Genomic DNA, 13,258 nt, shown 5'->3' with positions numbered 1-13,258 from the left:
TATATGCCATAGCACAGGTGTGATATATGCAGCGTGATCACACCTCCCGAGATACATAGCTGGCCTGCCTGCTGTTGAAGCCAATCTTTTACACCACTCAGCTAAATATCATACCCTTTCTTTGAGAAATGAATATCCATACATTTCTCAGTGCATGCATGTTGTGTTTTGCCCTGCATTATAACTGTGCAGGCCATAGCAACCGTCTGTGTAGTAAACTACATCCATCAGTAATGCACCGTCATTGAGCACCATGACTCCATATTCCCCCTGATGGCCTCATTAACTCAAGAAACAGGTACCAGGACCCATGTGCAGGTGATACCTGACCTTCTTCCAAATGCTTTCTTAGTTAAACCCTTTCTTTAACCCTGCTTAAAAGTGCAAAGACAGTACTCCTGTGTCAGTTCCTTCATTCAGGAGCACAGTAATGGCACAGCATTTCCAAATGGCAACATGACTCCACAGCCTTGGGCTATGCTCTTTCACCACAGTGCTCAGCTGCAACTGCCCAGGCTCCTCTCGTTGGTTTTGGAGATCTAGCACAGGGCTGTTGGCATCATGTCCTGGTGAAAGGGCTGAGCCCAGTTCAGGCAGGTGAAATAGTCCCTGTGAGCACTTCAGTCAAACCTGCTGTACAGATCACAATGGTTCACCGAGATGACCGCCCTTCATACCACGTTCCAGCCAAATCCTGTGCTGTGAACTGAGAGGAGTCATGATTCTCCTGTGCTGCAAGGGCTGGGGGGAAAAGCAGCAAGAGAGACAACTCCACCATGAAAGGTGTGTGGGAGGGATGAGGGAGGGAACTAAGGAAACCTGGGAAATATCAGGAACTTTCTTTGCAATGACTACCCAAAATAGTATCCATCTGACTAAGAGCTAATATCGCTATCCGTGAGTCTTCCTAGGTCCCCTTTACAAACAGAGATCGAATCAATACAGTTGATGGAGTGTCATGATTTAACCGCAGCCAGGAACTAAGCACCATGCAGACGCTCGCTCACTCTCCCCACAGCAAATAGGGGAGAGAATTGGAAGAGTACAAGTAAGAAAACTTGTGGGTTGAGATAAAGACAGTTAAGTAAAGCAAAAGCTGTGTGCGCAAGCAAAACAAAACAAGGATTTCATTCTCCAATTCCCACCAACAGGCAGGTGTTCAGCCATCTCCAGGAAAGCAGGGATCCATCACGCCTGATGGTGACTTGGGAAGACAAACACCATCACTCCAAACATTCCCTGCTTCCTTCTTCTTCCCCCACTTTTATATGCTGAACATGACATCATATGGTCTGGAATATCCCTTTGGTCAGTGGGGTCAGCTGTCCCGGCTGTGTCCCCTCCCAACTCCTTGTGCCCCCCCAGCCTCCTCTCTGGTGGGGTGGGGTGAGAAGCAGAGAAGGCCTTGGCTCTGTGTGAGCACTGCTCAGCAGTAATGAAAACATCCCTGGGTTATCAACACTGTTTTCAGCACAAATCTGAACAGAGCCCCATACTAACTACTATGAAGAAAATTAACGCTATCCCAGCCAAAACCAGTACATGGAGTCTGGGACACAATTAGTCTCCTGCTAAACTCCACATCTAAGAGATCAGATAAAACACATCGTGTCAGCACTGGCACAGGCTGCCCAGGGAAGTGTTGGAGTCCCCGTCCTGGAGGTATTTAAAAGACATGTAGATGTGGCGCTTAAGGACATGGCTTAGCGGTGGACCTGGCAGTGTTAGCTTAACACTTGGACTCAATGATCTGAAGGGTCTATTCCAACCTAAATGATTCTATGATTTTATACTAATTTCTCTCTTGAACATGATGGAAGTTAAGGTTCAAGTTCAAACATCAGTGCTGACCATGTACATGTCTAAAGTATAACCAGGGTAAGAGCCACCACTGTTGTCTTTACTGAGAAAGCCACATTCCTTCCCAGAATACTGTTAAGCAGGATTACTACTTAATTATGAGTAACAAAACCTGTTTATGTCAGGTTTGTCAATAACTATAATTGTTAAGCTCTCATTTAACTTCTGTGGGTATACTGTAATTTTTTCCCCCTAATATTCCATAATTATAATTATCCATTTTAATCTTATCTTGAATAGGCTTGAAGTGTTTAATAGAAGTTTGGGGGAATCTCAAGTTTGCACCAATGCAGTTAGTTTGCTGTCAGGAGGTGAGTGAAGTCTTTATTCTTAACTCTGCCCCTGTGCCTACAGTTCCTGCACCACCTGCCTGCCAGCCACCCTGGGCTCTTTGCTACGACATGCTCTCTTGCCCCATGAAAGCTGCTTTGACTTCAGCCAGAATCCCTCTGGGAGCATCGATGGTAGGCAGCTGGCAGTGTACCACGACTCTCTGCTGCAAGCCTTCAAGCGCTGCCTTGTACCATACTTTCATGAATAGCCGAAGTAATTTATGTAGAAAAATAGTTTGTGCGTGTATATGTATATATATTTAATGTATATGTATATACATGTATATATGTGTGTGTGGTGTGTGTGCGTATCTATATAATGCATTTTAATACACACATAGACACACATACACATCTATATCCAAATATCCCTGATTTATGTCCTATGTGCTGCCTAAAGACCCTGACCTATAAAAGCAATTATTTAAAAAATACAAACAAAATCTCTAAAAGTAGGAGGCTGGTACTGTATCCTAACTTTATTGTTACGCAGATGTATTCCATCACCATTGTAGCTGCAAATCCATTAGGCTATACCTTTCCTCCAGTAATATTTATGCAATGCTCCAGATTTTAATTGATCAAGTAAGAAGACAGTCAGTCCACGTACATTGAATAGATGCTACTTTGGAGAAATGTGACTCAGAATAAAGTGCCGTTGGGGAGGTTTTCTGTGTTATATCTACTGAAGTGAGTCACTATGGAGTGAACTGCTTTTTGCAGGCAGACCTTTAGACAAGAGACTGTGAAACATCAAGAAGTTCTGAAACATCAGCCTTGTTCTAGAAATCCTTTTACATAAAAGGAAGCCAATCTACTCCAACCTACTCTGACATGGGATGCTATTCCACGTCTTCTTCTGTCTCAGTTTATTGGGGTTTACTATCTGGCAGTGTTTTTCCCAGAGTGGAGGAATGCTCTGGTGGTGTTAACATCCCCATTCAGAGGTTTCCAGTGTACAAAATGCTTCTACATTCTGTACCTGAGTGTTATAAATGACTATGCTATTGCAGCTGTAGTCTTCAGTGATGCTGGCAGCATACTGTGTTCTTAAGATCTTACTGAACACGGTTAAGGTTAAACATATATGGCAGCAGCCTGAAGAGAACTAAAATGTTTAAGTTACAAGAAAACCTATAGCAACTTATGAATTCAGCCTCAATTTTAAATCTAAAAGAAATAGGAGCATTTTTGAAAGCAAGGGAGTGCATAGCTAAAATATCTTGGAAACCCCAGTTCTGCCCCTCTAGCAACAGCAATCCAACTTCCTTCCTCCTGGCAGAGCTTCTCCGAGACATATGTTCTTTGAGCCGACACACAGTGTGTTGCCATTAGGGGAGGACTAAGGAGAGCTGGAAAAATAAAAACCCTGTTCTGTGGAGAGTGTCATTGCTTGCTTATCTTTTCAAGTTTAATTATAAAATCTAGGAAGAGTGACTGTAGCTTGGAGATCATGGCAACGTTGGTGCATCATGGAGAGTTATCTTCTCTTTGTTTGACCAGGTGTACGTGATGAATTAAAGAAGCTCTTACTGAGGAAAGTTACATCAGTACATTGCCATGAAAAGTTTCAATGGGCTGGCATTTTCTGACAGCAATATGAAAGGCTTTATAAAAAAAAAAATCTTAACCAGCGCCAGTGAGGGTATCTGTGCTATTGTCCTGGCACAATAAGTGTCCTCTGTAGCTTAGTTTTTGCCCTTTGATATGTTGCTTTCAGAAAGGCTTAAAAAAGCTTCCTGTAGCTATTGCTGCTGTCTCCCACTAAGCCAGACCGCTGCACAGCATTACTTCTCTTTCTCAAAGTTAATGCTGAGGAAATCATCAATAAAATGAAAAAGTGATCTTAAGCTGCATCTAAGAACCATTGTTTGCTAGAAAGGGAGCTGGAGGAGCGGCTTCACTCATGGTTTGCACCTCTGTGGTTGAATCAGACAGAAACGCATTTCTTCCCTCTCCACCTCCTCCTACACCCTTAAATAATAATGCAGGAAAACATTTGAAATAAATGGTTAGTTCTTTGATAGAAATGTGTATCTTTAGTTTCCTTACTTAAATGCAGGGACTTTATTAGGTGGAAAAATCAGCTTTTGTTTATATGAATTTATATGAATTAAATAGCTGCAAAGAGGGTCACAAAAATACGAGTCCTAAAGGCTTAAACATCAGAAGGCAATTAAAACTTGAGGCTTTGCACATACTGAGAGAAAGAGAGGCTATACAAAAATAACTTTGAGGAGGATACTTTCATGGCAGAGGAGCAGCTAACTCCTACATGCAGCAACACATACATGCAGCCTACTTTTTGTCAGGAATGAATTCGAGGGTCCCCAAGGGTGAACACTGTCACTCTGCGTTCACAGCTTCAGGTGCAAGAAAATCCACTGCAGCTTGCGCTCAATCCTTTAGAGGAGCCTGGGAAACCCAGCCTGGACTTCGTTACACTCTTCATTTCAGAAATCTTCTTACCAATCCACACCCACCCCACTGCAGGTTTCACAGAGAGCCCTTCACTGAGCAGGTGAGTTAATTCTCATCATCTCCTTCTCCTTTTCCAGCAGCACTGGTCTCTGGGGAGCAAGGATCCAGGCAATCATCAATTTCTCCTTCATGCAGAGGTGGATATACCTGGGTGAGTATCTAGGCCACCTAACTATACGAAACTGCACTGTCCCAGCCCTTTCCCCTTCATCGCTGGTGTTCACTGCTGGATTTCCAGGGTCTCTGAAATAATCTTTTTACAACACTGCTTCAGAAAAAAACACAATAAGCACTTCAAATTCCCTGATTTAGCTATTCCTTTGCACTCTTCAAATCAGGTGCAAAATGACAACATCTCCAACACCAGTGGCCATACCAATTAGTAAAAGATTATATTTTAAGCAGAATTCCCTGTAGGAGGCTCCATTTTCCCATTAGAAACTTCCTTCTCTTTCTTGATTATTTCTCTATCATCACTGGTAGTTGTAATTCCTCTCATTTTCTGAGAACATCATTAATATTATGCACCAGATATGTAATGAAGTGACTAAAAAGGGGTAAACTAGTTCACAATAGGAAGCCAGAAGTGTACCAGGCTGTGGACTAGCCTGTGAAAAGGAGCTCCAAGTATGAGGCCAGAACCTCACAGCTATATATGTGGATATGTGTTTCATACAACTGCCTCTTACTAATTTATTTATTCTTTCTCTGAGCCTCAAGTAATGTTACTCCACTGGGAGGCTGTGAATGCATCGTGTGGGCATAGACTAGGAAAAAAATTGGGCCCAGCATGTTTCCATGCAAAGATGTGGAAAACTTTGATCATTCATTAGGCAAGAAAGAGCAACATTAAAATCCTTTTCCTGGTATTAAAATTAAATCAAAAGTGCAGAAACGAGTTCTGCAGCCTGCCACCAGCCTGATCCTACTGAGGGCTGCAGTTTAGGCTAACATCGTGGCAACTGTATTTACCCAATTCTGATAGGAGAGTGTCGGTCCCTCAGGGCTTGAGAAGTTAGTCTCCTCTACGTTGTGTTTTCTTTTTTTTTTTTCTCTGTAAACTTGTTACATTCAGGTTTGGATCTGAAAGCTTTTCCTGTCTCTGTGTTTGTGTATATTTCAGGTGGCTTTGTTAAATGAATCTTCCTAGGGTACCATGGTACTTGCAGCATTGAAAAGAAGCACTTGATGCTGTGAGAAATTTGGGGTAAAAGCAGATCCTTCTTCTCCTTGGGCCTTCTACTTCATGTGTTATTGTGTCCTTCCTCCCCTGCAATAGGGAGCACTGAAATCCTATGAATACCATGTTTGGGCCATTAGCTGGAGAAAGACAACCTGGAAATGTGAAGTATCTCTTTACTGTGGCAACTTCTGTAAGCAAAACATGACTGGCAAAAGATGTGAGAGACCATATTTCTGGCTAAAGGCAAATACAAATCTTAATAACTAAAAAGGCTTTACAGACAGGAATAAAAATATAATGCATCTCTGATTTGCAATTTTCTATTTAAGTCCTCCTAAATAAACTATCTGTATAGACAAAGTATATTCCATACATGAGGTCAGTGAAAACATACAAAACAGGTTGGTGAAGTTAGTTCTATTTTGTGATTCCCTGATAGTTAACATGGATATCATCTTCAGAAAATAGAACATAAGACATATATCAGTCAAAACCATAACAGTGGTTGGAATAATGTTGTTAAACATGTGAGTGAATCTTAATATAGGAGCACAGGTATTGTCATACGGGCTTCCACGTATCTCTGGCTCCCATATACCTCTCACCCAGTAGGCTGGCTCAGTAAAGAAGCAAGTGGAGGATCCTCAAAGGAGGATGCAAGTATTGCTTTAATAGGTCATTATAGAGTAAGCAGCCTATTGAGAGGTAGCCCACTCACTCAGAATAACTGTATCACTGATGTTCGCTCTCCCGTTGTTAAATCCTGCTTTGTTGTGGTGACCGGATTTAGAATCCTTTTTCTGGTCACAGATTGCTGATCTGTGATCTGCAACAATGAACCCTCAGTGTAATCTCTTATGCCATTTCTTCTTAATCTAATTCTCCCTGATAGTTTCCCCGCTGCCAATGCTGAGCAGTGGGGAGGGTGCGGGTGGTGGTTCAACCCAACACCACCAAGGTTGGGGCCCTGCTGGTCCTGGGAGGTGGTGGAGCTCTGAGCGCTGCTTGGAGCACATAGGAGAGGAGCAACCACAGGCCACTAACCATCCACCTCGGGCATCTGAACTACATACCTGTTTTTTAACTGGCGGTACTAATTTGGACTGCCGTTACCTCTAATTATTCCTTCCAGCCACCACTCTGCATGCCACCTGCCACCTCACTGCTTACCCAGCTTCACTGTAGTAAGTCTTCCTGAACTCTTCTCCATTTCTCATCTTTTAATGCAAATTCGGCAGGGGGGAAGGGGCAGTGTTAGCTGCAAATTATCTCATTTTACTGGACTTTTCCCACAGTAATTAGTAAGCAGGTTACGTACCATTCCTGCAGTGAATATTATAGGCTCACCTTGTGCTGTGCTGAAAACATGTTTATCCTGATTGTTTGCTTCATTAACTGCAATTGAGTACAGTAAAAAAAAATCTTAGGGAAGAGATTAGTGAGGCACGATTTTTCTTTGGCAAAGTTCTGGCAAGAACATCATGATATCATGGTTACCTAACAGTTTCGCCATTTCACATTTTAAATGATTGTTACAGCCAGTTATATACTACTGAAAATAATCCTGGGTGATGTACGTTTTTCCTGAGTTATCCCCATTTTTTAATGATAAGAGGACAAACACCTATTGCTTTCTGTTTCTCTCTTACAGCCATTGCATTTTAAGAGCTGAAAAGAGCAGACTGTGAGAAGTAGGAAATCCCAACAGCGTGCAGGTGTTTAAGCCAATAGCCCATTGCAACTGAGGAGTGTCCAAAGTGAGTCTATGAGAGCACATCTGGTGCAGAAGTTACAGATGATGATTCAGACCTTGGTGATGTAGGTTACAGTAGTGAGCGTAACACAAGGGTATAAAGGAACCATCATAATGCCATAGATTTGCCTTACCCCTACTAGATATGGCATTAGGTAGCCAAAATTTAATCTTAGGCTATATAAAATGAGTTGGCCACACTTGATTAAAAACATGGCAAGATTTACAAAATGGGACTTTTTCGTCATTCTGTTTGTTCTGCATTTATTGCTAGTTGAATAAAGCGAGCCTAAAGGGATATCCTGCATGAAAAATGCTTGTTTTCTTGAAGGTTAAGTTCATTAAATCAAATTCTGACCTTTCAGAGTTTACACTGGCTGAGCCTTTCTGCTCCCTGGATCTCCAAGCAAAACTGTCGGTCCACAGATCTCACTTTTCCACAAACATTCCCCACCTTTCCAACCATTAAATGCCCCCCCTTGTTCTTAAAGTGTTTGCTGCCATTCATCAAAATGCAAAAAACTAAAGGGCATCTATGAAGCAACTGTTAAAACAACATGGCTCCAGTTCTAAGGGAAATACTTTGCAAAATAAAACCATTTCTGCAATCCCAGGTTTATCAGCACAAATGTATAGTCATAAGAACATCTGCACACATTTATACACAGACATATAATATATATATAAATATATATGTACACAGACGCACACTTAAGCAGGTAAGATACTTTTTAGCTTGCTGTGATGTCTCTACTGTGGCCCTCACCTGAATACATCATGTTCCTTCAACTCCAGCCCAAGATGAATAGATTGCCGGCTGAATTGAGTCTTTTTATAGTGCTAGTCCGTGGGGAAATTCTTCAACAAAAATGCTTTTCTGATCACATTTGCAATTCATATATGCTATGAACAGGATTCTATTAATTGAACACTGAAAAAAAAATCCTAATTATTGCATATATTATTAATGAACTTCATGCCTCTACAAAAAGCAAAACAGCAATGTTCAGTACCAATGCACGTTCTGAGAGTTTTCTCACTGCGGTTTTTGTACAACTGCTCTTCAAATGGTTATTTTTTCCTAAGGATTTCTACATTTAGATGACAAATCAAGCTTCTCTAATTGCCAAATTGTATCTGCTCCTTCACCAAGAGACACCTCACAGAGCTTCTGAGTCAGAGTAACCAGGCAACCCTAAGCCTCTAGACTAGGAGGCAAAGAAAAACGTGTACTCCTACAGAAAGAAGAAAAATGATCATTTCAATCTCTGTTCAAAAATTTGTCATAATATAATGTTTGCTGTGACTCAAACATTTTAAAGGTTGATATAAATCCTCAGGGTCCCAAGATGTCCCAGCCAGGACCTGAGGCGTTTCTTGCCAGTTGCCCCAGTGCTGCTGGGCAAACCGCAGCCCTGACGAGAGGTGGTTGGGCAGTGCTGGGCCTCTGAGCTCTAGCATGGTGATTCCTGTTGACTGTGTAAAGTCAAACCAGGGAGATACTAAACACCAATCTATTGTTTTCCCTTGGGAGAAATCCCCTGATGGTCTGGTCAAAGCCAAGCCTTTATAGTGCAAGTTCCTGCAAATCCCAGTGATGACCTTCCACCGAGGGTAGGTGCATAAGCCCAGCTGTACTTTGAGTCTCTGAGGTTTATCCAATGACCTGACAAAGACCACAACATCATATTTATTACAAGAAAACAACCAACTATTTATACATTTCCAAGCTCTCCGTTTGTCCTCTGTCATCTGAAAAAGGAAATCTCCTCACAGGTCTCATGTTTGTCACACCTTCTCCTGGGACTATCTCTGTTCTAAGCTTAGTGGGTAACATTTTCTACAACTGTCATACGCATTGGTCCAGAAACCCTTTGCCATACCAGGCCAGACCAGACTGTTGTTTCCTCTGCAGAGGAGCTGGCAACACACCTGCTATCAGGCCCATGAGGACGTATCCTGTGGAAAGCCACCTTTCCATGGCATTCTAGCTGTCCCATGATTCTCCAAAAGCACAGTTCCCATGGTAAAACATGGCAGATAAAAAATAGATAAAATGTTAAATTAGGCATAATTCCTGTCTAAACTACCATGTGAAAGGGTAGAGGTGAGAAACTGAATGTTTAGAGTCAGTGATACCAAAAAAAAAAAAAAAAAAAAAAAAAAAAAGCAGCAGCCAGAGGAAAGGACCATCAGCACTGGTCATGATTTGGGAGGTGGCTAAAATGGGGACTCAGAGCATGTCTCGGGGTGCTCCCGCATCCTGGGGAGTGCTGCCCTGCGCTGTGGGCAGCGCCGAGGAGGACTGCTGCCATGGCTTCAGCAAGGAAAGCAGCAGGCTGGAGGGCCAAATATTCAATGGTGATTCTGTGTTTGGCCCTCTCTCAGAGGTAGGCATCTATCATAGCTAAGCAGTTGGGAGGCATAGGTGAAATCCGCTTTCCACAGAAGTAGGAGTTTGGGCCATCAAATCCCTGTCCTGTTTGCTTTTGGTCAGCTTGGCTTCTGGATGCAGAGTGCTAAAATAGCAGCACAGTGACAGACACTGCTCCTCTGAGCTTTCTAACCTTCCCTTCTCTTAAAGGACATGTCTGTTTGCTGATGCTCAACCTCCTCCCTGCTCACTTTGGGGAGCTTTTGCCCCACTCGTGGTTGTTAGTGCATGACCCAGGGGCTAGCGAGTCTCTTTTCCATCGGTGGCTGTGGTTTAGAAATTTTCATCACAGTCCAAAGGGATGCTCTCCTGCCTTTAACGAGCTGACAACCCCAGATTATTCAGCACCACTCAGCCACCATGAGGTGCCTCAGGTTCAATTACACAAGATCATGAAGGTCTCAGCTACACTGTGGGTACAGAGTTCCCAGGGGAGCAATGATTTCTGCAGGTTAATATCAGGATTTCCTCGTGTTTAACTAGGAAGAAGAATGAAATCTAAATACTGGAATTATCTTTGCATGTACGTGTGGCATTGACTGTCCTGCTTTTAATGCTAGAGAGTTACCTTATGGCAGATACTTCTAACAAAATCCTCTGGGACTATTGCTCCTCACACGTATTTGCTTCCCTTTTGTCTCCTCAGGGACTGCAGCAGCGGGGAGCAACAGACCTCAGTTTTGCTGGTCCCTCTGGCTTCCTCTGACCAGGCTCTTTGAGGACGTTCTCAGGATCTTGGAAGAGCAGGACTCTTCTTTTTCTTTTCTTTTCTTTTCTTTTCTTTTCTTTTCTTTTCTTTTCTTTTCTTTTCTTTTCTTTTCTTTTCTTTTCTTTTCTTTTCTTTTCTTTTCTTTTCCTTTTCTTTTCTTTTCTTTTCTTCTCTTTTCCTCTCTTTTCCTCTCTTTTCCTCTCTTTTCCTCTCTTTTCCTCTCTTTTCCTCTCTTTTCCTCTCTTTTCCTCTCTTCTCTTCTCTTCTCTTCTCTTCTCTTCTCTTCTCTTCTCTTCTCTTCTCTTCTCTTCCCTTCCCTTCCCTTCCCTTCCCTTCCCTTCCCTTCCCTTCCCTTCTCTCTTCTTTTGTTTTTTGGGTTTTTTTTCTCACACCAGTCCATTGGTTTCTTCCAGCCACTTGCACTTTGGACCCTGCCCCCAGGGACTGACACTGGGGCCTTTGCCACAGAATTCAACAGCCTCACAAAGAAAAATGCTTCTGCTCAGAGCATTTCCCCTTGGCCCCACTAGGTGACAAGCAAGAAGAAGAGGAGGAAAAGGAGAAGGAGAAGGAGAAGGAGAAGGAGGAGGTGGAGCGGGACAGAGCAGTGTTCACTGGCCCTGGTCCTAGACAGCAACCAGCTGCATGCTGAACTTCAGCTGTGCATCTTAGCTCAATTGATTTTGCTGGAACATACGTGGATGTTTCCATGATTTGCCTTGGGAAAAGGGATTTAGGTATTTGTTCAAATGCATAAATTAAGGCTTTAATAGTCCATTTGTTTTAAGTAAAGCTGCTCCTGGAGTTCGATGTAGTTTGAGGCATTAAGGAATGTGACCGGGCCCCACACTGGGTAATTTTTCATTTCTGCCACTCTTAGAAGCGTATTGGATTACTGCGTTGGTGTTTTGTGAAAAATCACGGCATGAGAAATGCTGTAATCCTGGTATCTGAAGTGGTCTGGGCAGCTTGGCCAGAGAAGGGTGTGCACACCAGCAGGGCAGGCAGGAGAGGGGAGAGCATCCAAGGGGCAAAACTGATCGATGGGGAAAAGGTGCTGGGACAGTGCTGGGTGCCAGGCGGGAAACAGCTTCAGCAGTGAAACTGGGAGCAGTCAGCAGAGTCACAGGGCTGGAAGTGAGAGGGGCACAGGACCCTTCCCCACAGCCTTGTCACCTGTCGGAGCTGTCTGGATGTGGTGCTGTCTCCCGGCCCCCAGGAGACCACCAGTGCTGGTAGCTCCCCCATGGCTGGGGCTGCCGTGTGCCTGCACTGGGGTGGGACAGATGGATCAGCCCCCCGAAAACATCTGCTGCAGATAATGAAAGTGTCTAATGAAATCTACGGCTCCTTCAGGGTGAGGAAAACCTACCTGCAACCCCCCCAATGCCCATCGCAGACGTCCCCATGCCTCCCACCCATGAGCCTCCCCCAGTCCCCCTTCCCAGAACAGCCTCCCTGCAAACTCCCCCTCTCGCGGGCCCCGTACCACTCGCTGCGCATCCCACGCGTGGGCACAACGGCACCGCCCAGCAGCACAATGTTATTTAGCATTGAAAACGGAATTCAAAGAACATTCCTTAAAAACTGTATTTTGTAAAATGTATGGCCTTACATATGGAGACGTACGGCCTCCCGTTTATAGGGAGTATTTTCAAGGCGAGCGGAGGCGCAGAGCTCCACCTGGTGATGCTGCGGCGTCTCTGCCACACCTGGGTGGGACCAGGACACGGGCTTTTGCAGCTCTTCGCTGTCGATGAAGGCTCTGGGTGCTCGTTCCAGCTTCCACTCGTCGCTTCTGCTTATGAGGGGCCAAACAATATTTTAAACGAAGGAATTCTAAGGGGGAAAAGCCCTACAAGATTAACACTGGTATGTGTTGAACCATTTCTAGCATCACGTCAATCTAAGTGTTCACAATAGTTATCTTACAGCACTACAAAATTCCTAAATAACATTTCCCCATTATTGTAGGTCCCATTACAGTTTGAGACTTAAAAAAAAGTTATTTCAGTGCTGGTTCAATGCTTAATTAGGCACTCACTCAAACCCAAACTTTCCCAAACTGTACAGAGTGGGGAATATAAAGAGTGCTTTATTTGCAAGTGTCCTAAGCATTTGACATTACTTAGTGAAATCTGCTGGATTTCTATGATATTCAGTGCTCATAAAAGCCGCTGAGTCAGATCAGTAGGTATTTGTGACAACACAATTTCTTTATCTATAATTAACTGCAATGGAAAAAAGTTCCCCCAAGTGGTTTCTAAGCCCATTGCAACGTAAAGTAAAAGATGTGGATGGCTGTGGAAGGAAAAATGTCTTTATTTATGTGATGGTTACAAAATAATAGAAAAGAGAGATGCAGGGTAAGTGAGTGAAGATATAAGGATGCTACACAGTATTTATGCCTCTCCTCTTTACTATACTGCCCAGTTTCTCACTGCCAGGTACTGGTTTGGTAATCAGAATAAAAGGAACTGCCTGTGCTTCCAGCAAGGTGTTTTAC

Source organism: Buteo buteo, chromosome 2 (genome assembly GCF_964188355.1).
Source record: "Buteo buteo chromosome 2, bButBut1.hap1.1, whole genome shotgun sequence".
Lineage (NCBI taxonomy): Eukaryota > Metazoa > Chordata > Aves > Accipitriformes > Accipitridae > Buteo > Buteo buteo.
Note: the sequence above shows the minus strand (reverse complement) of the source record.